The 22,880-nt window shown below is 34.4% G+C and overlaps 1 protein-coding gene across 1 annotated transcript in view; it reads right to left on the bottom strand.

Moving 5' to 3' along the window:
- The window catches only part of LOC138693734 (DNA-directed RNA polymerase I subunit RPA1-like), an 87,363-nt gene extending 74,880 nt beyond the window's left edge, over nt 1-12,483 (bottom strand). The window contains exons 1-2 of the mRNA XM_069817554.1: nt 12,356-12,483; nt 11,566-11,732 (exon numbers count right to left, since the gene is read on the bottom strand). The gene's annotated coding sequence lies outside the window, so the exon portion shown is untranslated. The remainder of the gene's footprint in view (nt 1-11,565; nt 11,733-12,355) is intronic.
- Between the last annotated feature and the right edge of the window lie 10,397 nt (nt 12,484-22,880).

The raw sequence follows: 22,880 nt of genomic DNA, 5'->3' as shown, positions 1-22,880 counted from the left end.
ACTTTATAGGTTAAGCACATATACAATTCAAAGGTGTAAGTAATATAAATGCCTCATACTTTCGTGGAATTTCATTCAGAATAGGTCTATTGCGATTATTAGTAGTTTTAGACTACATGTAACTTGCAAATCGGCGACTAGTACTGGTCACAATCCAGCAACCCTGAGCCAATTATGTAGACCAATTTACCGACACAGTCGTTGCCCAGAGTGCAACATAGAAGGCTAGTCTATGCTACATCCATGATGAAATGAGATGATGATGGAGATTTGTTCGAAACCAGAGCTCCCGGAGAAAACCTCTTTGTTACCTGGACCAACACACAGGGGTACGCCAGGGATCGAACCCGAATTGACAGGATTATAAGACCAACGCTCTAGCCGCTAGACCACTGTGGCGGCTAGGATATAATCTATATAAATATAATTTGAACTGGTAATGGAAATTACAGGAAAATGGCTGAACGGATTTTAATAAATGACCCCTCATTTTGAAGCTTGGAACCCAAATTTTTTCAGAAAAATAGTAATTTTTAGTGAAATGTCAATTTTCCTACATCATTTTCCTATTTTCCAAAATCCATCTATCGTCAGTTTTGAGAAATAGGTATTGGCCCTTTCAGAATAAAACAAAACAAAACAAAACACAAACATACTACAATAAACAATATCACACGAAGGCTATGACCTGCAGGATTGCTAACAGTTCAGATGGCTGACATAATGCCAATATGTCGAGCTTCATTTGTGTAACGTTTTCTGTACGTTTCTGTAGTATTGGTTATTAAAAACTTCAAGACTTACTAAAAAGAAGATTCTCTGGTGTGTAATTTTCTGAGTACAGTTGTCTGTGTATTTGATATTAAAAACTACAAAACTTAAGAATGTTTGATGACATTATTACCATTAAAAATGAAATATTATTATAGTTAATGCCATGATGTATTTCTCACCAATTATACAGAATAATGCTTTATTGATGATATGAAAGTGAAACCTTTTGGGGTTATATAAGGCGTAAAGAATATCTGAAGTTAGATCTTCATTTCTATAATATTTACTGAGTGACGGCTATATAGTAGTCTATACAAAACTTACGTAAGGTAACAATATTGTCATTAAAGTGAAATATTTTTATACATATTAGTCATGTGGTATGGGTCTTCTCCATATATTTAATGGCGGTATGGTATAGATATTTAAAGCTGAAAGTTAGAATTTATAAAAGAATTATGCTACCGGTTGTTCTTTATGATTGTGAAACTTGGATTTTCACTTTGAGAGAGGAACAGAGATTAAAGGTGTTCGAAAATAAGATGCTTAGGAAAATATTTGGGGCTAAGAGGGATGAAATTATGGGAGAATGGAGAAAGTTACACAACGCAGAACTACACGCATTGTATTCTTCACCTGACATAATTAGGAACATTAAATCCAGACGTTTGAGATGGGCAGGGCATGTAGCACATATGGGTTAATCTAGAAATGGTATAGAGTGTTAATTGGAAGACCTGAAGGGAAAAGACCTTGAGGGAGGCAGACGTAGATGGGAGAATAATATTAAAATCGATTTGAGTAAGGTGGGATATGATGGTAGAGACTGAATTAATCTTGCTTAGGATAGGGACTTCCAAAATGTCTGGTATTCTTCATTGGGAATAAATTTGAATAATTTTAATTTTAATTTTAATGAACTTCGTTTGTAGCATTTGCTGCACAAGCTATTAGTAAGCCTATAAATATGACTGCTGATATTGATAAAAATACAGTGACTTAACCGCGTTGTAGGCCTAGTACTTTACAGCCGCATTATTACACAAAGCTACGCATCTATTGCCTTTCTTTCTTACAGTAACTTTGTAGGAATGTTTGTATTGCAGGTACGGTGTAACAAGATCCTTGGCATTGTGGCTGGCAAGTGGTACCTCTCCCCATCTCATGCTAGACATCACGTCACTGTGTATATTGACACCTCTTGCAGTCATCGGCACAGATTTCGGTAACTGGGTTATAATATTCTCAAGGGCAGAGGGGGTCCCATAACGCTGATGTTGAAGTGTGCTGCAATGAATTTCACATCTTTGTGTCGAACAATTCGTAATACGGTCGGTATGACGACTTCAACTGATAAATGTCAAGTTGAAAACTTCAGTCGATCTGTACTTGTCATACTGTAGGCCTACTTGTCTCTGAACCCAAGGCAAGCAGCTTCGATGCCGATTGAATGATGGATAGAATAGGCGTCGACTTTTTGAAATATTTGAAGGGCAGTTCTGCACAAAAGTCCGAGGAAATTTTAATTGATGTTGCTAAAAAATTCTTTACATATTTCACAGAAAATAACATTATATGATTTTTCATATAATACCCATGGAAACACCTTAACCCAAGACGGTTGAAAAAAAGAAATTCTACTAAATATATTTTTAAATGATGAATTTCAAGTCAATTGAAATTAGGTCTATGTGAATTTAACTTGTTTGAACAATGAACCTATCCACATAAAATGTTCTGGAAAATTAAAGAGAGATGAGACTGCGTCGTCTTCATGTGATTTCCAGAAGCAATCTTCTGTGAAATGTTCAGAATACAATTTGTGTTGTGATAATGTGTTCGAATAAAATTGTCTCTTCTAATGGCAAATAGCATCGCGACAGTAGTTCTGCTCTTTTTTAGGGGGAAAGCTAGAAATAACACGTATTTTATTATAATGCCTCTACCATATTCAAAACATACTGTACCAGCAATATTTTTGCCGAAATAGTTTTAGTGTAAGCTGACAGAATAATTCAATCCACATGAAAGTGCTATTTATTGCCTGCATTAATTGAAGGTTGGACTATTAGATGCATTTAAATATCGTTATTTACGCATGAAAAGTGATGCTGTAGACTTTCTTGAAGCGATCTGTGCTGTGCTGTACAAAATTGAAACCCTTCGCGCATCGTCATCATTGTGGCAAGTGTGTCATTTAACAGGTGGTTGTGATAGTGTATTCAGTGTGCATTTGGTGAATTTATCATAAAGATGCATTCTTGTAAGGCTTGTTGATGTAGATTAAGTGTAAATTATTTTTCATAATTAAAAATATCAGCACTTTTCCGCTAAATCGAATGTTTTTTTGCAATCATTGGAGGGGAAATTTTGAATTATATAATGAAGATTATTTCTTTATTTCTTTCTTTTTTCTTTATTTATTTATTTTTTTTATTTCTTTATTTCATTTCTTCCTTTCTTTCTTTCTTTCTTTATTTCTTTATTTATTTATTTAACTTATTTATTTATTTATTTATGCCTATAACAGGGCAACGCCCCAATTACAATAGGCGGTACAGATATTCGTTTACAAAAAAAAAAAAAAAAAAAACATGGATTACATGAAAAAAAAAAGAGATGAAACAGATACAAGTGTAAATACAAATTAAAATGGAAAATGAGAAAAGGAAAGGGAAAAAAAAAGAACAGACAAATAGATACTACCTAAATAAGAGATACAGATATAGATATAAATGATAAATACAAAATAAAATAAATGAAAAATAGTTAAACATAGATATCATAGCCAAAAATGTAAAATGTAGCTATAATTGGCAAATTACAGAGTAACAAATAGCAATATTATATAAAATCAACTACTTTCAGTATATTAATAAGAAAATGTTTGTATTCCATGTAAGAAATGCAGAAATCTAGATCCCGTGTGTTACATATTTCATTGAAATTTGAACACATTTTAACATATATTCTATACAATTGGCGACACTGACTGTCATCTTCGCTATCTAGTCATAGAAGTAATAACTAAAGAAACCATGCTTACACGAACAAATTATCAATTACTATCGATTATTAGGGGTCAGGTATCTGGGGTCACGCCAATTAAATGACAGAGAATATTTTATATTTAGTGAAACGAAGTGCAGTAGTGTACAGTTAAAAGATGTTATTTTTTCAATTGGTTTACAACGCAGTCATATTGTAGCTAATTAAAATTTAATACTTGTGAGGAAGTAAAAATGTTATACTGAAATTGATTTTTCTGGGCTTTTTTTTTCTAGTCGTTCGAGTTTTTGCACAGAGACCGTATGTGGCAATACCAGAATGGATCGTTGTGGGGGATGTGTTTCACCAATCAGATATCCAGCAACCAGAGTCGATTCTAAATAAAATATGCAGGCATCTTATAACTCTGGGAGCCATCACTTTCATGGCATTCATCGACTTGGTACACGCGACATGGATCTACACACAGGTGAAGTACCACGCCGTGAACTGGTATGAGTGGTGGAGACGACATTCCAAAGTTAGAGTTGTCCTCCCACCAAAATTGCCGGACAATGGCGAAATATGAGGTTTGTATCAATTTATCCAAAATGTTTGTTTTATTATGTGTCATACTGATATTTATTGTAACACAAATGCTTTGTCATTACACAATGAAGCTGAAAATTTTAGAAAATGTTACATTTCATATTAATATTTGCACTTTAGCCATGAATAAGCATAAATGTTTTTCTACAGTTCTCTGCACCAGTGTTTCTCAATAATATTTTATTATTTACAGTATACACACATTTTATTGTTAGATAATGATGTCCAAATTTTTGGTGACACAATCACAAAAAATATCTATTTTCACAGGATAACACAAATACTGACGTATGAAATATATAGCTAGTATGGAGCTCCTTCCTGATATTCTGCATCAATGTTGTCATTGTCATTCTGTGTGCACCATTTCAACACATCCTGGTATAACACTTTACTTTTATAAATGTATGTCAAAATATTTCATTAGCTTCTTTATACAGGGTGTTTCATAATTCATATTACATACATCTACGGGTTGTAGAAGGGACTAAATAGATAAAATTTTTATTATTAATCCATGTCCAGAAATGTATCGTTTCGATGCAAAATAAGTTTGAAGATCAAATCGATTTCACATCTCCCTCTTCACCAGAGACAATGAGCTCTTGCCAGTGTGCACTACAAGAGTAGTTCCACGCACCGCCTAACGGGTTTCAGGTACTTGATCTTCCTGCAAGAGGTACTGGTAGAGTTATGTGAAGATTTGCCACTGCCACTACGTCTGCAAATATGGTTCCAACATGATGGCGCACCTGCATACTTTTCTCTTGCAGTCAGCGAACGTCTCCACTAAACATTCGGGGAAAGGTAGATAGCTCGAGGTGATCCAATTCCTTAGCCATCACGGTCGCCAGATTTAACTCCTCTCGACTTTTTCCTTTGGGACCACATGAAGAACCTTGTTTATGAGACACCTGTAGAGTCGGAGGAAAATCTTCATTGTTTCTAGTGAAGTAGGCGATGTGAAATCGATTCAATCTTCAAACTTATTTTTCATCGAAACGATACATATCTGGACATGGGTTCCTAATCTAAACTTTATCTACTTAGTCCCCTCTACAACCCCTAGAAGTTTGTAATAGGAATTATGAAACACCCTGTATATCAGGACTTTCGGGAAGTGTCTGGTTTTGCTGGTAGTCAAAACAGATAGTCGATTTTAATATTTGAAAAAAAATTTTGGCATTCATTTTGTGAAGCCTATAATACTGTTCCCATTTTTTTTTAATCAAACAGAGGAAGCTTTAATTTTCAGTAAGAACTGTGCACATGTAGAACAGATGTCTGTGACCTCCCAAGATAACCAAATCCTAGATTGAAATACTTGTATTTAGACAAAGAACATCTCAAACCACCAAACCGAATGCACTTGTCGTATCGTTTTCACATAATCAAGTTCAGTTCAGGTGACAAAAAAAAAAAAAAAGAACAGCAGGTATCTCGTCGGGAATAGTGTGCCTCGCTACATTTGTATTTCAAAATGTTTCTTTTAATCTGATCTGTCTGCTCTTCAACCCTTTCATTCTTTCGCCGACCACCACGATTTTCGTTTGGAATTTGTCCTGTGATTACATATTTTCTAGCCAGACGTTGTAATCTGTCCTCAACTCATGATACATCTTCATCTGTTACATGGTAGCAAATTGTCACAGATCTGTTTCGCTTCTCCTCTTTAGTGATAGTTCGCCTTGCAGGGTTTGCAACTGTCATGTACTTGATTAGAAACATATCCTGCTTCAACTTTGTATCATTGTTATAAAAATTTTGTCTGAAGCATATCAAGTCATTTTAACATAAATCATACGGGGGGTAATGCTTATTTACCTTTTTGCTCTCGATGTCAAGATCGTGAACACAAGTGACATTTGGTAAATTACCAGAATCAACATTCCTTTAATATTTAGGTAGAATTTCTTGTTCACTTCAACGCCTCTTGCGCCTCTTGGAATCTCTTGCACTGGGTGACACACATTCACTCATTTTTCTTAATATTATTTAACCTTGTTCTGCTGAGCAACAGTCTACAGAATGTTGAGATTTAAATGCATCCTGAAGCAGTACAAACTGGTCTAACATTGAAAGAAAACGGTATACAAAGTATTATTTGCCAGCATGGCCACCAAGTGAAAAATAAGTAATATAACATTTATTTAATGCCAACTATTGTAGATAACAAGTTTTGTAAAAATTCGCCAAATGTAGATACCGAGTTTTGAAAAATCTCTTTCATTTCTACAACAATTTACTGATATATTTACCAACTTTAGCTTAATTCTGATAGCACCATTGGATTCTCCTGACCCAAAAACATAAGGATACGTTAAAACCTCAAAATCGAAAAAAATGTAGATAACGAGTTTTGTGAAAACGCCCCTCAATTATGGATAATCTATTGACTTGGAACCAGCATTCTGATTTTATTGCTAAAAACCTTGTTCTGCTAATTTTGCTGTATTGCAACTGAGAGATATACTAAACACCAAAATATTGATTTCAATTTACTATTCACTTGCTTAATAAGCAGTCGTGGACAGCCGATAAGGGGTGGTCCTCCAGCTTGGGGGTTGGGCGAAAGGCTAACAACCCATCACCATAAAAAAACAGCTTGTTACGAAACCTAACAGTAAGCCTCGGAATGGGACTGATTCTCCGGCACGACCACAGCAAAGGAAAAAGTTATACGATTTGGTACATGGAACGTAACTAGTCTTTATAGAACAGGAGGGGTAACATTAGTAGCAAAAGAACTAGCTAGATATAGAATAGACTGCGTGGGAGTACAAGAGGTTAGGTTAGATGTGAATGGCATATCACAAATAGATGATTACTTATTGTATTATGGGGAAGGAAACACCAATTAGGAACAGGATTCTTTCTTCATAAAAGAATAAAATCAGCAGTAAAAAAGGTCGAATTTATCAGTGACAGGTTATAGTATTTCGTACTTAAGGGTAGATGGTGCGATATCCTAGTTATAAATGCTCACGCCCCTACAGAAGAGAAAGACGACGATATAAAGGATAGCTTCTATGAGGAATTGGAACACACTTTTGATCAGTTACCTAGATATCACATGAAAGTTTTATTGGGGGATTTCAATGCTAAAGTAGGAGAGGAGATATTTTTAGACCAACTATTGGAAAAGAGAGCCTGCACGTACGTAGTAATGACAATGGAGTTCGGTTAGTCAACTTTGCCACATCAAAAAATTTAATTGTCAAGAGTACAACATTCCCCCATAAGGATATACATAATTATACGTGGACTTCTCCAGACGGAATGACACATAACCAGATAGATCACATCCTGGTAGATAAAAGAAGGCACACTAGTATGGTAGACATTCGAACTTTCAGAGGGGCAGACTGTAATTCTGACCATTATTTGGTAATTGGAGAATTAAGAGAAAGACTATCAGTAGCCAAGCGAGTAGAGCAACAAGCTAATATTAGTAGATTCAATATTCTGAAATTAAAGGACGAGGAAACTAAGCAACGTTATCAGGTTGAAATTTCAAATAGGTTTGCTGCTTTAGCAACTGCTGACAAAGCTGGGGAAGAGTTAGATGTTAATAGTGTGTGGGACAATATCCGAGATAATATCAAAATTGCAGCTGAGCAGAGCATAGGTTATCATGAAACTCAGAAAAAGAAACCATGGTTTGATGAAGATTGTTCCATTGTAGTAGATAGAAGGAAACAGGCAAAATTGAAATTCTTACAGGATCCAATTGTGGAGAATAGAGATCATTATTTCAATGAAAGACAGGAAGCAAGTCGTACACTTAGGAATAAAAAGAGAAATTACTTGAAGGAAAAACTGAATGAGGTAGAAACAAATAGTAAGAATAAAAACATTCGAGATTTATATAAGGTTATAAAGGAATTTAAAAATGGATATCAGGCAAGGGCAAACGTGATCAAGGAAGAGAATGGTGACTTGCTTGCAGACTCTCATTCAATCCTGAACAGATGGAAAAACTATTATGAGCAACTACTAAATATACATAGGCCAAATAGAAATGATCGAGACGAAATTCAAATACAAACTGCTGAGCCATTAATACCAGAACCCACACTTTCTGAAGTCGAAATTGCGATAGAAAATCTGAAAAAGTACAAGTCTCCAGGTATTGATCAAATTCCAGCAGAATTAATACAAGAGGGTGGAAGGGCAGTATCTAGCGAAATTTATAAACTTGTACTTGCAATTTGGGAAAAGGAAATTGTACCAGAACAATGGAAGGAGTCCATAATCGTAACTATTTTTAAGAAGGGGGACAAGACTAACTGTAGTAACTTTCGAGGAATATCACTTTTGTTGATGTCGTACAAAATTTTGTCGAATATCCTTTTGAGAAGATTAACTCCATATGTAGATGAAACTATTGGGGACCATCAGTGTGGTTTTAGGCATAATAGATCGACTATTGATCAGATTTTTTGTATTCGACAGATATTGGAGAAAAAACAGGAGTATAAGGGTACAGTGCATCAGTTATTCATAGATTTCAAAAAAGTGTATGACTCGGTTAAGAGAGAAGTTTTATATAATATTCTTATTGAATTTGGTATTCCCAAGAAACTAGTTCAATTAATTAAAATGTGTCTTAGTGAAACTTACAGCAGAGTCCGTATAGGTCAGTTTCTATCTGATGCTTTTCCAATTCACTGCGGGCTAAAGCAGGGAGATGCACTATCACCTTTACTTTTTAACTTCGCTCTAGAATATGCCATTAGGAAAGTTCAGGATAACAGGCAGGGTTTGGAATTGAACGGGTTACATCAGCTTCTTGTCTATGCAGATGATGTGAATATGTTAGGAGAAAATCCACAAACAATTAGGGAAAACGTGGAAATTCTTGTTGAAGCAAGTTGAGCGATAGGGTTGGAAGTAAATCCCGAAAAGACTAAGTATATGATTATGTCTCGTGACCAGAATATTGTACGAAATGGAAGTATAAAAATTGGAGATTTGTCCTTCGAAGAGGTGGAAAAATTCAAATATCTTGGAGCAACAGTAACAAATATAAATGACACTCGGGAGGAAATTAAACGCAGAATAACTATGGGAAATGCCTGTTATTATTCGGTTGAGAAGCTTTTGTCATCTAGTCTTCTGTCAAAAAGTCTGATGGCCAGTTTTTCCAAGTAATGTTTAATTTGGCTTAACAAATGTTAAATTAACAGGTGGTTTATTTTAAACGTTTTGTTAAGAGGTTTTCCGTTTTTCCAACATAATTTTGTTTAAAATAACCAACACTTAACTTTAACTGTCGTTAATACTATTCTAACTACTCAACAGCAGTTGGTAATGATTTTACATATATAAGACAACTTCTTATTGGCTGATATTATTATTTAAATTCTGTACTGTAGAGTAAGTCATGAAACATGTGTAAAATCGTAACCTGTTACAGTAGCCATGATTCATACAGTACAGAGAGTTGATAAATGAAAGTTGCATTGACTGCTATTGAGTAATAATAATTATTATAAGTATGGTTATATTTTATAATGCTAAATATGAATTTCTGTTTAGAAAAATCTCAGCATTATGACCACCAGGTGACAATAATTACACGAATGTGTGTGTAGTCAACTGTACACAAAACCCCGAGGAGAATTCTGTAGCATATAAAATTCTCTAATTCAGGTCCATGTATAAATTATATGTAATTTCGTCCTAAAGAAGCAATTGCTGCTGAAACATTTTATTATTGACTCACTGCGTATTTTGAAGCACTATTGACATCGGCTATAGTTGAAGAGCCAGTAACATAGAATCTAGAGTTAATAGTAGCTGGTGAATTGGAACAAGTGGCCTATTTCTGTTTGTAGGATATTCAAATCTGACTTCAATTTCTTGCCACGTTGAGATCGCACAATTCCTCAATATTAAATGGATAATAGCTCAGCATCGAAATAAGCGTCAGTATGATAATCAGTTGACTTATAAAGATTATCTTCCCTATATTAATATTCCAAAAATCTTTTAAATTATATATTACCAGTCTTATGGCCGGTTTCACAAAGCTTCATTAAGGTTTTAATGATTCATTAATTTATTTACTGGTTCATTAAATCATTTTTACATCTCACAAAGCATCTTTAGCCTAACGAACCAGTAAAACTATCATTAAATTTAGTGATAGAAATTTCCGTCTTTAAATTTTTAATTATTCATTAGTTGCAATATAAAATGGCGGAAAGTTTCGACGCAGAATTGTTATATCTGGAACTGCTCGAAAATTAAGAGTCAAATGGAGATAATGTTAACCATTTAAAAACCGATCATTTTGAAAATTTGAATGACACAAAAATTCACAAAAGATACCGCGTCACGAAGATCGTGGTACTGGTACTCAAAATTTTAGAAGAAACTGATCATAGGTTAGAATATCATAAAAACGGCTGAGACAAAGCTGAAACTAGTCAACTAGGTAACATACAACTGAGTTTTATTTTAAGACATGAAAGTGATTATTATAGCTACAAACCGGTACCTAAGAAATATTAGTAAATTAATTCATAATGTGCATTCAAACATAACAAAACTTAATTGGTATATTAACTTTCATTTATTAGAATTATATTATAGCTAGGGATAAGATATGTTTGCACTGGCTTTAAAACAGAAGCGAAAGAGCTGGATTCTTGGAATTTATAATCGTTTTCTTTCTAATGGAAATTTAATTTTCCAGCAGGATAATCACCCCGCGCACACCGCCTATGTAAGGTAATTAGCTGGATTTGGTCTACGCCACACTGTTAGCAAGATATGTTATGTGCTACGAATTTATTTTGCTTGTTGTAATAAATAGTTGTGTTTTATATAGTGAGTGTGTGTTATCACTTGACTACCTCGACACACAGATTACCATCCTGATCATAACGATTCATGGCAGGGTTCTATTACTCAACACATCTGCCTCCAGAAACTGTACCTGAGAATAACTTGTTCCATCACTTTTCCATTTACCTCGTGTTTGCTTATTTGTTCTTCAGATACTGTTACGAATTTTTTTTCACCTAACCATATTTGTTAATTTGTTATGCACACAGACACTGGTGTTTATGTCAGTGGCAACTATAATGACAACAATAGTGATGGTGGTAATGTGTACACACAAGCCTTCAAATCTATTAATAAACCAAAGCTACAGTGTTTCAGAAATATCTCACTGAAACATACCTGTTTATTTTATTTGTGTAGTCATCAAGCAAATTCTTATATGAGCCATCAATAATTGCTCTTCCTATGGCTTTATCCTGATACACTTCATCCATTTTCTCATTCATCTCTTCTCGTGATGTTGTTTCTGGAAGGTTAAGTGCAGTTTTCACAGCAGTGTCACCTATCTGAAAATTGTGAGACGTAAGTTCATTAAATAAAAATTATTTATATATAAAAAGATTATAAAATCTTTGAAAAAAAATCTTTTATACTATAGCATCAAATGGAAGAGTGAAGGATTTTAACATTCATTTATGGAGATGACTATGTACAAATTCTAAAAATCCTAAAATATAAGAAAGATGAAACAAGAATATGCAAGAAAACATCTTTAAAAAGCTATGTCAAATTTTATATTTACTATTTTAACTGTTATATGTGCAAAATTTTTCATATTTACATTATATAAAAAAAAGTTAATTTATAGCTCTATTGATGAAATCTGATCCTTGTTTCTGCATCATTTTCCACTTTTAGTTGAAAGGAATACTGTCACAAAGTAAAGTAAAAAAAATAATAATAATAATAATAATATTAATAATAATAATAATAATAATAACAATAATAATAATAATAATAATAATAATAATAATAATAATAATAATAATAATAATAATAATTCGAATTATAGGTATTGTGTTTTAAAAAATAATAGGACATGCTCTGAATATTTGCCACTGATCTTGAAATGAAAAAGAGAAAAGTGATATGTTTCACACTGACTCTAGGGAATTATTAGTTTACTCACTTTACAAAAAATCGTCCTCTAATAGACAGCAGTGCTCCTGCCACAATATGGTCTTGAATCAAGCCACTCAACAGCGTTCCATCTTTTGGAACCAGGTACTGATTATTTACACTCACTGAAAATGAAACAAAATTCAAAAATGGAAGCCAAATATATCTATTTACGGGCAGAATTTCCTAAAACTATGGGATGAAAGAGCAGGTGCAATTCAAGTAAAATTTTAAGAACATAATTCCTCACAACCAAGGTCAGATTATTTACTGCACACAAACTTTGCTTTTTTAATCTTTCAATTGACCATTACAAAATATACTAAACATGTTTCCTTGATTCATTCAAGGACATGCTACAGAGTCAATGGCATAGTTTGGTTGGTATCCAATTGAGAACACTTGAGAACTAAATCAACGAGTACTCTTGTCTGGTGTCATCTGCAGTATTTTCAGTTTGTGTATCGGTATACACAAGGATGTGTACTAATGAGATCTTAATCACTCTTACTCTTTCCTACAGTAAATCTTTAAGTTATCATGGTGATACATGTTACCAAGAGTTGAGACTGAAGTATAATAATAGAACTGGATACAGAATTTTGTCTTTATTCGTCATTATTTATGAACAATTAAATCTCCAATACAAGTAAATCTATAAAATGGGACCAACAACTCTACTTTCTTAATCAATGGAAGTAACTTATGTTTTGCAATTTTATCCACTTAAAAACTACTATGTATGGGTTTTAACTCAAGATACATAGGTCCAAAGGTAATTCTGATAACAAGAAAAGTGTTACAATACATTTTATGATCAATTTCAATGAATACTTAGGTAATTAAATATAGAAAATTAAAAAAAAATCTAATGTCACATATAGACATGCATAATGCATAAAGGCTCGTCTCCACTATTAAACATTTAACAACAACATGTTAAATGTTAAATTGTTTACCGTTAACATCCCAACATGTTGATTGAACATGTTAATGCTAATTTCATTCAACACTTTGTCCACGCTGTTAAACATGTTAAACTCGACTTTCTTTGCGTAGTTCACCATAACAGTCTATGAGATTTAATATAGATAGTGTTTTATTTTCAAACCTTGGACAATGGACTCAGATGATGATCTGACTTTTGTAATTGCCTCTATTGCTTGTTACAAGACTTTTAAAAGGAAGAAAATGAGAATGTGGATGCAGCAATATCTTAGTAAAAGACACTATGCAGATTCAAAAACTTGCTGAGAATGTCAGAACACGATTTTAATATGATGCTGCAAAAATACTTCCTGTTACATCAAAGAAATACACAATTTAAGAGCAGCCATTTCATCTCAATTCAAAAAATTACAGCGCTATTATCATAGGACCTACGACATGATAGATGTGAAAGGAGTGGGTAATATCGTATAATTATTCTTTCCGAAGTTTTACGAACGTTAACATACATCACCAAATACGACCATTACTAACGTCAACATAGCATTAACGTTTAGCGTACAATGAGAGTGCAAAAACTGTCTACTGTATTCTCGAGAACAGTTAAATAATAATTCCAGTTCTCTAAAACAGTCTGCCTTCTTAGTTTTGCCCGTGTATTCTTTTGCAGACACATCCCACAAACAAGACCTTTCCATCAGTGCATTAATTTTATTCTAATGATTTTCTTTCGTCCACTCCATTATTTCGAACAACTTACAGCCAACACCAAGGACCAATGATAGTATAAAAAATGATCAAGATACGCGCCACAAAATCGGAACTTATAGTTGTTGCTATGGAAACTGCACGAACTTTGCCGAACAGTACCGACGCTGCATGAGCAAGTGAATTGACTTGACATGTTTTCCATTTCTGCTGGAAAACACGCCAACATGTTAAAAGTGTTAAATTCAACATACTTAGTTAACATGTTAAGTCAATTGAGACTTGAAATGTCCATATACATGTTAAATTCAACATGTTATATTTAACATGTTGTTGTTGAATGTTTAATAGTGGAGACGTGCCTTAACACGTAATATAAAATGAATTTGTACAGATGTTGCATTGGCACACAGAGAATGTTATTGTAAATTACTGTATTATTCCGTCAGTTCAAGCAAACATGCCAAATATACAAGTATTTAAGTATGTTATATGGCAGTAAACATTTTAATAGCATCCCTGTGGATATAAAAAAATCAAAACTTACGAATATTTAGGGCCAAATTAAAGAGGTACCTAACTTCTATTCTGCAGATGAATTCATGACATTCAACAATGCTGAACGTATATTTTTATCTTGCATTAAGTATTGATACTAACCCTTTGTGTTGTATTAGTATAATGTAAACCCTTCTGTAAGTACAAGGGCATTCGAAAAATAATGGCAACATAGTGTTTCTACCTAAATTTATTTAGGTTGCTTTTGGCATTACATACCCCTGCCAGTCAACATTGACAAACCCTTGGAAGACGGACTCCATCTGCAGCATCATTTCTGGATCTCTTTTTCACTGATCAATCTACAGCTGTTTGGATGCCAACTCTTGATTGAAGGCAAATGCCTCGCTTCTACCCATTTTGCAACAGTTCGGTATGGTAGGACTTTTCTCCCACAAGTTTCTGAGTTGCATTTTTTCTTCTTGCAACTTGTATTTTTATGATGCATCTTTGTTCATACCTTACTCAACATTTTCAGGGCGGTATTACTTAATACAAATCAGAAACAGTCCCTGTATTCACAAAATATGGTTACTTACAGACTTTTAATATTCCACATTTATGCAACAATCGCTCCTTTATTACATACTAAAAGATTCCGATGCTCACTGCTAGGAGTGCTGATTTACAGCATTGTTGCCATTACTTACTGAATGCCCTAGTATTTCAACTAGACTATCACTATGGAGTAAGTCTTTGTAGTACTATTACGACTTTTCTTTCGACATATTCCATATTCTAGCTGTGAAGCGATGGAATGTAACTATGCACCTGACAGCTTTGTGTAATGTAGATAGTGAGAGAGCCGATGACCACTACACAACAGCAGAAGAGTCCGTTGCACAATTCTGATGCCTTACTATGTAAGATGCTATTGCCTTTATGCAAAGGATTCTAATCTGTGAGTCATCACTCTCTGAACAACATCTTTTTTTTTGCAGGATTTGCATGTGGTAATGGGACTTAGGAAGACAAAGAAGGTGAAGAATGAATAATTGGGAAAATAAAAACTATTTTTTTCTTTCAGATGAAAGTCTCTCTTTGCGGAATTCTTATCTTCCATACTTTTAGCTGCAACATGACAATAATTAAGCAGGCCATTCTCAGGCAAGATAAAGCACTGGGACTCTTAATATGAGAAATAAAACCCACTGGAAGGTGACACCTTCACATTGTGGGATCAATGGAAATGAACAGGCTAAAAAGGAACAGAAATCTGTCAGTTATCAAATGCTAAACTTTCGTATGTATCTTTCAAATTGATAAGAATTATATAAAATAAGAAATCAGGCAACATCTAAATGTCAACAGTGTGGAGAGCACCATAAAGCAACAAGTTTCCACCCAGACTTCCAAAGATCACAAGCAGTGACTTTCTTCAGGTTACATACAGGTCATATCTATCCTGCAAAACATTTACAAGGGCTATCCATCTATTCATCTGACTGCATCGATGTAAAGAGCCAATCAGTACCATACAATGGATAAAGAATATCCCTTCCAATATCCAGCCATGAAGAAGACAGAAGGAAGCAGCTATCAACAACTGATAACACACTATTGGGATGCAAGAAGGCAACCCAGCTGCTGAGCTCTAGACACAAGCACACATACCGTAAAACGGGGTGAAGGTGACCAATTCTGAACTTTGCATAACTGTGGCGTTCAGGATTATTTTTTAATTTTTTTTGTAAAAGCATATAAAGAAAAGTGCGTATCTGAAGAATAGAATTTAATCAGAGCAAACATACTTTCGCTATTACAAGTAGTCTTAATTTAAAAAAAACATTATTTGGTCACCTTCTCCCCGCATGGGGTGAAGGTGACCACACACAAGTATTTCATGTAGAAATAAGTTCTTTAAGCCATGGGATGAAGGTGACCTTATGAAAATGAAGGTTAACCATTGCTTTTATACCACAGTGATTAAAACACCAAGAAACAGTAGCCAGTACCTATACACAACATACAACACCTTATCAAACGTAATTTTTATTGAAATTTGAATTTTAACAGAGCAATTTCTAAGAAAAGTGTCATAATTGACTTCAAACACATTAAAAACATTGGAAAATTTTAAACAAATTGATAATTACAATAAAATACCGGTACCATGTGTGAGTAGGTGTTACGAAGCCAGTTCCACTTTTACATTTCAGTGAACATTGTCCTCATCTAACACAAAATTAAAATATGATTTCTGTCGTGAGGTTAGCCTTTTAGGAGCAGAAACCTCACTTAATACTCTCACTACATCATCAACTTTTACGAAAGAAATATCTTCCACATTTGGGAAATGAAATGCACCTGGAATCTTATTACTACGGCGCATGAATTTGACTTCCAGGTCACCACTTTCATTCACTTCATGACTTGACCCACATAATAAAGGACACTTTTTGTTTGTTTGAATTTCACCAACACAAAGTCATTTTCTTTCGGCACTGCTGCAGAATGTGGAGGTTCTTTTTGAGCAGTTTCGGCAACTCTTCTTGTATTGGAAGTCAGTGTCAATGACTTTCCAGGGAAAACAAATAACTTTCTAGCTGATCCTGATTGCTTGGATACTGGTATTGAAGTGGCACTATTATTCTTCAGAGGAGAGTCCTCTGATGCAACTGATTGACCAGGAGTCAATGTCAGTCGTCTTCTGGCTTTCTTCTCTATATTACAGCCTGATGAAGTCTGCACTGGATGTCGCTGCTGGCTCAAAAACTCTACAAGTGTTTCTGTTATCATCGTAGGAGTGTCGGGGTGTTTTGAAGGTGTGAGTGTTTCTTTCCTGGGAATTCTTTTTAAGAGCTTATCTAAGTTCAGAGGATGGATTCCTGTGGCTTCAAAGCCACTGATAATATTCTGGTGCATATTTGGCACTTCATTGAACAACTGTTTAAACAACTTTGGAAACAAGCTCTTTTCCACAGCAGAGTGCTTGGAGTGACATTTCTTCCAGCTGTTTAGGATTTTCCTCCATGCTTTCTTTAATGGTCCAAAAAAGCTGATATCTAGAGGTTGGCATAGATGAGTAGCGTTGGCTGGAAGACATACAAAAAAAATATTGTTCTTCTCACACAGCTGAAGCACTTCCTCATTAAAGTGTGATGATAAATTATCACCTATGAGGGCTTTCTTTCCAGGGAGACGACTAGCATGTGGGAGGAACATTGATTTGAACCAATCTGTGAACGTGATTGTATCAAACCACCCATGCGAAGTTCTATTGTAACGTGTCCCTCTACTGCAGCATGGTTTTGTACAAAATGGAGCTCCCTTTGGTCCTCCTTCCCTCCAGGTGTCATATAAATGAGCTGATTTGTACACCACGTATGGCGGAAGAGCAGTTCCATCAGCTGACACACACATCATAAATGATACGGAACTCTTAGAATGATTTATAACATTGTCAGGATACTTAACACCCCTCTTGAAAATCATCTTGCTTCTTCCTGGGTCGTCTGACAAGTTGCTTTCATCGTAGTTGAAAACATTTTCTGCTGGTAACCCTTCTATTGTGTCAGAAAGATTTACATGATATTCCCTAATTACATCTTCACTGACGTTTGCTCTTGCTCTTTTAATGTTGTTTGCCAGGCGCTCTGACAATTTTTCAGAATGTCGCTGCAAAAAGCTTTTAGCCCATTCAACACCAGGCATGTTGTTCACAAATTTCTTTTCTTCCCTACCTATTCTGTCCAGATATCCCTTAGCAAACAACCTCACATCAAGGGCATTTAAGGGAAAACCCCAAGATGCGCATGCCAGCAAGCAGTTTACCATTATATTTTCCTCACCAGCTGAAAAAACCGTTGGACCACCATACGATTTTCCTTTCAATCCATGCACCCTATTGAAAAGTGTTCCCTTTGGAATATGGTACTTCTCACATGCCCGTTTCATGCTCAATTTTCCATCTAAATAGTCTTTTAGAGCATCTTCTAAATCTTGTTTACTATATTGGCAGTTCTGTTTACCAACTGATACATACTTTCTAGGCATTTCCAACTAACACTGTCTTGAGACTACAAAAAAGGGCAAAAAATAACTTTCTAACCTCAAAATTGTATCTATACTCAGTACTATATCAAATGCAGTGAATTCCTACAGTGTGGTCAACTTCACCCCAAGAAACATGTAAATTTCCCTTTTTTTTATTTTTCCCTCCAGTAGGCTACTATGTAATTCAGGATAGGAAACCAAATTATGTGTGTGTTCAGAAATGCTCAAAGATGCTGAAATCAATGGTTGTGTGATAATATCCTCTTTGGAGTCACCTGCAGCTTTAAAGTTTATCCCATGTACAAAAAATGTTAAATATTGTAGACTTAAATAAAATATTCTAGTTGAAACGAAACATATTTTAAAATTTTGTCAATATGTCAAATATGAAAAGAGAAGTACAACATATAAAATACCATTTTTTGAAAAAATGTCTAATTTTTATTTCCATAGGTTGAATTTTATTGTAGGAGGAACATACTGAAAGTAACAAGTAAGAACTTTTTATTGTTGAAGCAGCAAATACAACAGAATCGGTAACCTGTAGAAAATCAAATAAATTATTTTTTATTTAAATCAGATATGATTATTAAAAATGTTCTGGATCTTTTCTAATGAAGTTAACATATGCATTAGGTAGTACATATCCCTATATTTCTAAATGTGCTATTTTAAATACTAACAACGTTCATTGTTTTTATCATTCACTTTAACACTTGAATAAAACAATGTCAGGACACTGAAGATGACACCACACCGGTGTTGAAATGGGGCCTGTCTGTCATAAAGGTACATTACCTTTTAAAAAAGTTGTAACAGTTTTAACGTTTTAACTCTAGAAAGTTTCATAGACTAATAACATTGCTTAAAATATGTCTTCATTATGTTTATATACAATTAAAGTTACAGCAATAATAAACTATCCTTAATACATTAATACTTATATCACGTTATTAGCTTAGCTCTGGGCAAGATATTATCTAAAGTTAAATTGTTATTCTATAAAAAAATTAAACTATTTAGATAGATTATTATTATTATTATTATTATTATTATTATTATTATTATTATTATTACTACTGCAAAAAATTAATCGAAAGAGCTTATCACATTGTGTATAACATTTCCTTAGAAATACCAATCTGAATGCTTTTTCTGTCCTTAATTTAGACCTAGTTTAAGTTTTGAGTGCACTATTCAAAATGTCGTAAAATTCTTTATGCTCCACCATGCCGAAATGTAGTAATTATACACCTGGTAGCAGCCCTTTAATGGACCTCATTAAAGTACACCTATTCATTAAAGTTCAGGTGTTCCACCAATCAGAAAACACCATTGTAGCCAACGAGCACAGAATGCATAGAGTAGATATAAACAGCTTGGAGGTGAAGCCGCTTTTGTAGACAGTCGCCATTATGATGCTACCAAAACATTGGGCTCCCGGCTAGCACATGGGCAGTTGATTGTGATGTTGCATCGTTGTTTTAATTAACAAATTAACTAATTTCAATATGCCTACATGTGCTGCGTATGGCTGCATAAACAGGTTTTCAAAAAAAAATTCCTGGAATAACTTTTCATAGGTAAGTATGCATGTGTGAAATGTACTTATTACCGGTAGGCTAGATACGGTAATGAATGATTTAGCCTAAGTTAGTCGGTTAGATTCGTATTGTTCACGTATTAGTTTGATTAAGATAAAGGATTAGTGTATTGATATTATTGTAATTAATTTTTATAATCACTAAATCAGACTTACGCTTTGTACATGTAGCATTTACGAGCGAAGCTAACCTAACAACCCAAGTTAGAAGTTTGTGTCGCGTGCTATAGAAAATGGGTGTACCAAGGTTTCTCTTCAGCCGAATGCATGTATTCGTTTGATGAAAAAGAAATAGTGCATTAATATTATTTAATTAATTTTTATAATCACGAAATCAGACATGCTTTGCAGACTTAGCATCTACGAGCGAAGCTAACCTAACAACCAATGTTGGAAGTTTGTGTCGCGTGCTATAGAAAATGGGTGTACCGAGGTTTCTCTTCAACCGAATGCACGTATTCATTTGATGAAAAAGAAATAGTGCATTAATATTGTTTAATTAATTTTTATAATCACGAAATCAGACATGCTTTGCAGACTTAGCATCTACGAGCGAAGCTAACCTAACAACCCGTGTTGGAAGTTTGTGTCGCGTGCTATAAAAAATGGATGTACCGAGGTTTCTCTTCAACCGAATGCACGTATTCGTTTTATGAAGAAAAAGAAATAATGTATTAATATTATTATAATTAATTTTTATAATCACGAAATCAGATTTATGCTTTGCAGATTTAGTAGCTGCATTAACTCCATCGTGATCTAACTTGACCCACCTGGTAATAAAACTTCACTTTTGTTCGCCGTTATAATCTAATTATATACTATAAACGAAGAGCCTATCAAATATTATATGGTTAAGAGCATCCACTCTTTCTCTAAACAAAAATCGGGACATCTATATGAAATACTGGCAAAAGGAAGAGAATGATAATTTGCGTTAAGAAGCAAGTTGCATTATTAAATCGAAGCAAATGGATCAATCTATGAAAGTATTTATTATAGGCTAGCATTTTTATTGGACTAGTAGCAAAATAAGGTCAAACTGTTATCTTCCTTTTTTATCATTATTGTTTGTTTAACTTTCCGGAGTACCTATTAAATACCATATTGCAATTTGAAGAGCTGTCAATTTAAATATGTATATATGTGATTTATCGATTATAGTTTTGCAATTTTTGCTAAAAATACGTGCCTAGGGATTCTGTATTACGAAACAAACAAGGAAGTGTGAGTCCTCCAGGAAATTAGGGACATATGGAATTCCTATATCATAAGATTTTCTATAACGTAATAGCTATTTTGCAATGTTTTGGTAGCAACAAGATGGCGTCAGGTCCATCAAACCGGCTTCACTCCGTCCAATAGTATTAAGATGCTAGTGTCTACTCTATGTATTCTGTGCTCGTTGATTGTAGCAATATGAAAGTGCAAGTATCGATTATTCTCGGATATGCAATCGAAAGACAACTAGTGAAACATTAGGGAGGCTGGAAATCCAATACTGTCATCTCTCCTAGTCCTGAGGTAGATATTTTACATTAAAATTTATGAACATTTCTGACCCCGCCAGGAATCGAACCTGGGCCAGCTAGTCTGGAGGCAGACACACTACCACAGAGCTAACTCGGCGGACAGTGATAGAAATTTCTGTCTTTAAATTTTTAATGGTTCATTAGTTGCAATAAAAAATGGTGGAATGTTTCGACGCAGAATTGTTACATTTGTAACTGCTCGAAAATCAAGAGCCAGATGGAGAAATTTTAACCATTTAAGAAAGGATCATTTTGAAAATCTGAATGACACAAAATTTCACAAAAGATAACGCATCATGAAGATCGTTTATTTATTTATTTTAGTAGGTTATTTTACGATGCTTTATCAGCATCTTAGGTTATTTAGCGTTTGAATGAGATGAAGATGATAATGCCAGTGAAATGAGTCCAGGGTCCATCACAGAAAGTTACCCAGCATTTGCTCATATTGGATTGAGGGAAAACCCCAGAAAAAACCTCAACCAGGTAACTTGCCCCGACTGGGAATCAAACCCACCTGGTTTTGCGGCCAAACACGCTAACCGTTACTCCACAGGTGTGGACATGAAGATCATGGTACCGGTACTCAAAATTTTAGAAGAAACTGATCATAGGTTAGAATATCATCAGAATGACTGAGACAAAGCTGAAACTAGTCAATTAGGTAACATACAACTTAATTTTTATTTTAACACATGAAAGTGGTTATTATAACTACGTCATTCATTTACTGTTCTGCCCAAGGGCAGGTCTTTCACTGCAAACCCAGCTTTCTCCAATCTTTCCTATTTTCTGCCTTCCTCTTCATTTCCTCATATGATCCATGTATCTTAATGTCGTCTATAATCTGATATCTTCTTCTGCCCCGAACTCTTCTCCTGTTCACCATTCCTCCCACTGCATCCTTCAGTAGGCACTTTTTTTCTCAGCCAATGACCTAATCAATTCCTTTTCCTCTTCTTGATCAGTTTCAGCATCATTCTTTCTTCACCCACTCTTTCCTACACAGCTTCATTTCTTATTCTGTCTGTCCACTTCACATGTTCTATTCTCCTCCATATCCCCATTTCAAATGTTTCAAACATAACAAAACTTAAATGGTATAGTAACTTCCATTTATTAGAATTAAATTTACGCACACATATTCTTGACCCTACTATCCATTTCGAAAGGAACCTAAATCAGGCCGC

The sequence above is a fragment of the Periplaneta americana genome, unplaced genomic scaffold (assembly GCF_040183065.1).
Source record: "Periplaneta americana isolate PAMFEO1 unplaced genomic scaffold, P.americana_PAMFEO1_priV1 scaffold_20, whole genome shotgun sequence".
Classification (NCBI taxonomy): domain Eukaryota; kingdom Metazoa; phylum Arthropoda; class Insecta; order Blattodea; family Blattidae; genus Periplaneta; species Periplaneta americana.
This window is presented reverse-complemented; position numbering and strand designations above follow the sequence as displayed.